This window comes from Rhipicephalus microplus, chromosome X (genome assembly GCF_043290135.1).
Source record: "Rhipicephalus microplus isolate Deutch F79 chromosome X, USDA_Rmic, whole genome shotgun sequence".
NCBI lineage: Eukaryota > Metazoa > Arthropoda > Arachnida > Ixodida > Ixodidae > Rhipicephalus > Rhipicephalus microplus.
Window position 1 is genome coordinate 370017836 of NC_134710.1, and position 6757 is coordinate 370024592.

Consider the following 6757-nt stretch of genomic DNA (forward strand, 5'->3'; position numbering starts at 1 on the left):
TTTTTCACACTTGCCGCTACATGTTCCTGATTAATCGTTAGTAACAGGGCATAAACTTATTCGTTCAGTCACCCGCTTTGTTGATGATTGATATGTGGGGTTTAACGTCCCAAAACCACCATATGATTATGAGAACTGAAATTTATTTATTAAAGTGTTGATGCACCCGCTTTGTGCATCAACACTTTTTTTTATTATTATATACCCTAAAGGCCCATTCAGGCATTACGCAGGGGGTTTTAGTTATACAATAAATTTGCAAATCAGAACATTGCCATTATAAAATTAAAGTGGTAAACAATGTAAAATACAGTTCCATAGACAAAGATGCAAAAGGAAAAAAAAATTGTGGCAGGAATGAAAACTCAATAAGAGAGACACAGTTATAGTGCAAAAAAATATATATACAGAAAATTGCCATGAAAAAAATTGCCCCCTATCTGCATATTTGACCAAAAATGTCGTCGAAAGACTATTGTATTTCGCCTGAAAAGAGTGAATAGACAGAAATATTTATTTGATGTTTTGCATGAGAAAACTGGTGAATGGGATCCTGAAGGTGTTGCGTGAGACATGAGTGCCATCTGGCGGTAATTTCAGAAAACGAAAGGATGGCCTTTGTTATAGCGAGCACGCAGCACGCAGCATGCGTGCAATCTTGGAGGCCATACTTTGTAGATTTCAAGACAGGTAACAGCACAGTATCGTCTTAGAAAAGCGTAGGAGACTCGCCTTTCCATGCGAAGCGTCGCATTGTCAGCTGCAGTGCTTAGAATTACTTATTTATACCTTTTCTAGTATAAATAAGCACAGTGCACAATATTGACGTGTTGATATTGTGCCTCAAATATGCTCAATATTTGCTTTTTATTGACAATCGTACAAGTATGAACGCAGAAACTTGAGCAATACCGGTGGATGCTGTGGATGTGGTCGTACTTGAGCCTTTTTGCTGACAGACAGACCAAAATTTTTGCGTTGGAATATCCCAAGCAAGACTATCATCTTTAAGGAGAAAATATATTTACAATGAAAGAAGAGTAAAAATAAGCACATACATGCACTTACAAACTCACACAGATAGGTAAGTCATATGTCCAAGAAAATATTGAATTGGTTTACAAAGGCGGCATGATCAATGAATCAAGCGATGTCGCTCGGCAGTGTGTTTCAGTGATGTGTGCTTCGAAGTAATGTGAGTGTTGATACATAATTGTGTGTACCAAAAAAGGCTGTATTTTGAATTGGTTGTCAATATATTTCAAAATATTATGAGGTGTGTTTGTGCAAGCTTTACGAAGGCAGATTTACTACGATGAAATCTATGAAAATGCAACAACAGCAACGACAGTCTGCGTGTTTCAAGAAGGAGTAATGAAAGTGAGTGTGTAATATCTGTAGTGCTGCAGTTGCGAGAATACTACTTGGTGATAAATCCTGCTGCTTCATTTTGTATTGATTCTAGTTAATCGATGAGATATGATTGATGTGGGTTCCAGATGATGGATGCATATTCTATCTTTAAACGGACAAGTGTAGTGTACGCTAGCATTTTAGAGGTATAGTTCACCAAGTAAAGATTTCTTTTAATAAATCCAAGTGATTTTGACACCTCACTAGTTATGATATCGATGTGCTTATTCTAAGGCAGGTCAGAGGATAAATGAATTCCAAGATACTTAAATAGGGATACTTTTTCAATGGGGAGAGCTTGAATTTCATATTGACTCATTTTTGTTTTATGTGCTCTTGTCAACGTCATGGCCTTCGTTTTGGAAGTGTTAATTTGCCATGGTGACACAAAATGCGAGTTTATTAGGGTCCAACTATAATGACTCGTTAGCTTGGGTACTGTCAATTTTTCTATAAATGATGTAGTTGTATGTAAATAATTTGATAGTAGATGACAAACCATGTCCAATGTCGTTGATGTAAATGAGAAACAAAACTGGTCCCATGATTGATCCCTGGGGAACACCAGACTTTGCATGTGAAAGTGAAGATGCATGTCCATCCACATAAATTGATTGGCTGCAGTTGCTCAGAAAATGATTTATTCAGCTTTTTTCCAAACCAGTGGCTACCTTATCATTATACATAGAGCCATCTAGAGTTGAAAAGAAGCCTTCCTTGTCAGCAACCAAAACATGCAACTTAGCTTCCAGATGCGTCTCAGACAGCATGAACACCGTTGTGAGGAGTGACCAGGCTATGTACAACAAAGGCAAGCTGAAAAAGCCAGTAAGCTTTTTTTGTGAAGCTAAGTTGCGTGTTTTGGTTACCTTCATGCTACCTTCATTTACGTACTCTTCTATGAACATAATGATAAAGAATACTCATGGATTTAATAACACCATCTCAAGGAAATGAAATGAGAAGAGAGTGTGCTACTCTTGAAATATCTGCAATAAGTGCATAGCGGAGGACGTTTGCAGCTGCATCGCCAATAATAATAATAATAATAGCAATAATATTATACAAGGCAAAACATAGCCCAGCTAACCTCTTGTGATGGCAGTTCTAACATAAGCACCAAACTAAAAGGCCTTCAAGCCAAGCCGAATTTGTGGCCACGACAAATATGCACAAATTTACCGATGTGAGAAATGCTGTGCTTGGAAAGTCAGATATGATATGTGATATGTAGAAGAAACATACATCAAAATAGTGCATGTACCAACATGGAAGCTAAGGAATGCTTTAGTCAATGGGAAGAATAAGCTGCCGAGCGAACTTTCTGTAGTCTTCTTTACACTGTAGTCTGCCACGAGTGTGACAACATGTCAGTCTATGAGACCTGTGATTTCAATGAAAGAGTTAAACAACACAACAGTTCAAAATGAAGTTACCAAATCATGGGTGGCCTTGGATGCCCTCGCTGAACATGCGGAATATACAGGCTTTCAAATTGACTGGTCAAGCAACCGTGTTCTGGTCGAAGAAAACAAGCTTGCATCATGCCAGCACCTGGAATCCCTGCACATTCACACAGCTGCACATATACTCAATAAGATTTATGGAACGCTGACCATATACTTTAGGTGCTTACATCACGCACCTAGTCATACTTAAATACGATGTACCTTTCTTATGGCTCTCATTCAGAACAATATCAGGTGCCCAAACATCAGTAAACTTTGTGTTATTTTGGTCGGTGTATTCTTTTGTTTGTACACTAAGAAAAAACAGTTATGCATTGCCTTTTTTTAGGCCTCTTCTAGCTGTTCACTGTAGTTGCAGTCGAAGGAGTGACTTTTTGAGTATTGATCAAGAGTAATGCTTATTTTTGTGATGGTGGCACAGACTGCCGCCAGTTTCCATGAATTAGCCAGGTTTTACCAAAATTTCTACAGTTTTCCAGCAAGGCCCCAATTCCCCGACTTTCCCAGGTTGGTAGACACCCTGCACAAACAAAGATAGATGGCAGTTAACTCGCGTCCTGTTCCCTGTCTTATGCAAGTGTCATTCTGCACTTTATTACCTTAGAAGTATTTGCTGCTAGGCAGGTTGGTATAACATTATTAGGGAAAATTCTAGACGATGCGAATGTGTGGTGCAGTGTAAATACTTTCTGTAGTTCAGCTGCGACCGATGCTCTTTTTCTGTGCTTTTTCATTTTTCCAGTGGTGCTTAGGCATCTATAATTTTCCCCCTTAGCTTAATTACCTCCCTGAAGCTATGCATCATCTTGCCCATTAACAACCATTGTTAAACTATTGTATGTGGCATTGTTGATGCAAAATGACCTTAGAGTATATGCTAAAGCTCCTGCAGGATCACCAGCTGAATGTGACAACCAGTTCACCATTTATAGGACCCGAAGTATAGACATTTTCAATATATCTGTTCGCACAGTGCTTCATTGGAGTCATGCAAGCTTAAAATATGGTGCTCCCACAGAGAAATTTTTCTTCCTGTGCTGTGACCAACGGGAAAACTATGTAGACAATAATGAAAAGAAATCACAACTAGGCTTAGCTGTGTGATGTCTGCCTCAATAAAAATGTAATAAATTAATGCAAGTGTGCTTATATCACCATGGTGTTGCCAGTTTATTACTACATTTGATATGAATCTCTGCTCGCTCCACCATGGTGTTCCTAAGGGCGTACACAGTCTTACCTCTGAGACAGCATTGCCAGAACTAATTTCACTGTCACAATCTTGAACAGGTGTGCAACAAGCATGCGCCAGTGCAGAGAACACAAGAGAAGTGGTCACTGCTTGCATGTTCAAGGTCGTATGCACGCACACCGGACTAGGATTTTGCAGTGTCTTACATTTTGAGTGGAGTATACATCATGATGGCGGGAGCCATCTCTGTGGTCACCAGCTAGACTGTCACAATGTGCATATTGTTGCTTCAGACAACTGTTTAGGACAAAAAAAGGGCACCGTAGAAAAAAATATTTTTAGGCTAATGTAAGGGCTTGTGGTGAGGAGACTCTCAAAAGGTATATGGTGTGTCATCTTGCAATAGAGAAGCAACATTTATACCTAGTTTATGTTAGTAGGAGTCTGCTAAACATTGGCCATACAAGCTTGTGGCTAGAGAAGGATTATGTCCAGAAGATGCCCTCCTGAAATGTTAACCTGCACCGTCCTCCCTTGCCCTTCTTGGTGCACTGGAATTTTTGCCCTATAGGTACTAGTTCCTTCAGTGGGTACTCTCGAAGGGCTTGGGAATGAGCTCACTCTTACCACCTGTTTTGTCCAAGGGCCAATCCTGCTGTTGGAACTTGTTTGCTTGGCAGAAATTTTTAACAGGAAAAGAAGCTTCACTCGTTACACAAATAAAGCTACAGCATTGCAAGATTACTATGATGTTATGTACACAGACCTCCCACATACAACTCACTAAAATGTCACCAATTACCTCTATGGTGAGCATGATTATGCCTTAAGACAGCATGTAAGTTTCTTGATCCTATACTTTTTAATCAGTACATGAACCTTGAAAAAACAAGATCGTCACGTGCAGTGCATAAAACCAGTGCTTATGAAGTGCAATGACACCATCGGAAGCATCAGCAAAAGTAAATTCACCCTGCTGGAAAGCAAATTGTGCGTGAAGCCTGTAAATGTACTGTTAACAAAGTCTTCTCGACAACTTCATTACTTCTACTTCTGCAATTTTCATAATCCTGTCTCTTCATACCTTGCTGTCAACCCAAAAATTATTGACCTATGAGGTGTTACTCATATGACCATGCTCATTTAACATACCTGCAAGCCTCAGAGCTAACATAATAAAATTGAAGACTTTAATAAATTAATGCTCTCTGCTACTCACCCCTTCAAAAAAAATTTTTACCATCTCCTTCAAACCTGTTGTTTAAACACTGAACAGGCACAGTGACGTGACTCATGAAAGGCATATCCGGAGCTTGTGGTGCAACTAAAATCTTTTTGGAGCAGCATAAAAGCTGCCTGAAGCTTTTAAGCTAGAGCTGTTGCACCACATGTTACAGGGAACTAGTTCATGAACATATGCATGCATGTTCACTTGGACTTCTGCTCAACATAAACGTAGGCTTTTTGCTTTTTTGCAGACATCCCCAATTTATATAAAGCTAGCTAGCGCTTTCCGGGAATTCACATGGCATTTGTAAATGACTCTGGCTTTCAACGATAGTTTAGCTACAATATTGAATCACAGACTGGTAAGACTATTTATGCATTGTATTTACTTTCCAAAAAAAAAGAGTCTGATTATATTAATGCTTTTATGAGTACAACCTAATCGTTCAATCTGTGGAGAAGTGGTTGCTGTCATCGTTTATGTACAGAATTGTTAGGTCCCTGATTAAAGAGCACTTCATAAAAAAGGGTTTTGTAACTGGTTCTTACTGCCAATTATTTATTAGGGCTCGACAAAATTTAGAGTTATGGGGGAGTAAGTAGTTACACTTGGCAAACTGTTTGACATGTACAGTCGTCGAGGTCGAGAAGCCCAGCCGAGACATACCGGAATAGTGGAACACCATGCTTTTTAGGAGAAGTAAAAGTGATTGTACAGCATGCGGTACTGCTGATAAAATTTGCCCGCTGTATGGACTTAAAACTTAACCACCTTGTATGAAATATTTTGAAAGTAAACTGTAACAAATAGGACCACAAAAAAAATAAGTGGTCAGTTCTATATGCAGGTACTAAATTAGTGTATTTTAATACAGTAAAGCAAGACTGTTGTCCAAGCACAACTAGCTCATTATTACTTTTATCTGACAGTAACCACAACAGTTAGAAACTATTTGGCTGAAGTCACGTGGTAACTTTTGTAGTATAAGCGGGTTCAGATTGTTAAGAAAGTTGGTGCCCAGCAACGTTTTCAAGTACATTGCACGTTCATGTCCACTGTGATAACATCTTCAAATCGCAGGGGTAACGTATGGATTTCAAGCGTATGCCATATACTTGCACCCTGAGAGAACACAACAACGAAGAGTGCACGCATGCTTGACACAAATAATGAAATTTATGAAAAAGATGTAGCAGGTTTCGTCTCTTGGTGCAGATCCCTGCAGGCACTTACCTAATTCCCACCCCATTTTGCCAACAAGCAGCCCATGTGAAACGTTCGAACATGCGCTATTATGTCGGGTCATAACCAGTTTCCTCTAACCACCTTGCACTTAGTTCTGGCACGACATACGTTTCAAAGATCTATTTCTTGCAAACTGTGTGAGTAATTGTAGACTATTCTTCAACAGTTATTTTTGTGCTTATTCAATAGGAAAACATAAGCTACAAATTT

General features: G+C 39.1%; 1 long non-coding RNA gene across 1 annotated transcript; it reads right to left on the minus strand.

Moving 5' to 3' along the window:
- Positions 1-848: 848 nt before the first annotated feature.
- Positions 849-3033, minus strand: LOC142776378 (uncharacterized). Its single transcript, XR_012887495.1, has 2 exons — positions 2678-3033; positions 849-1005 (listed from the first exon to the last, which is right to left on the minus strand). It is a non-coding gene; the product is annotated as an uncharacterized LOC142776378 (long non-coding RNA).
- Between the last annotated feature and the right edge of the window lie 3724 nt (positions 3034-6757).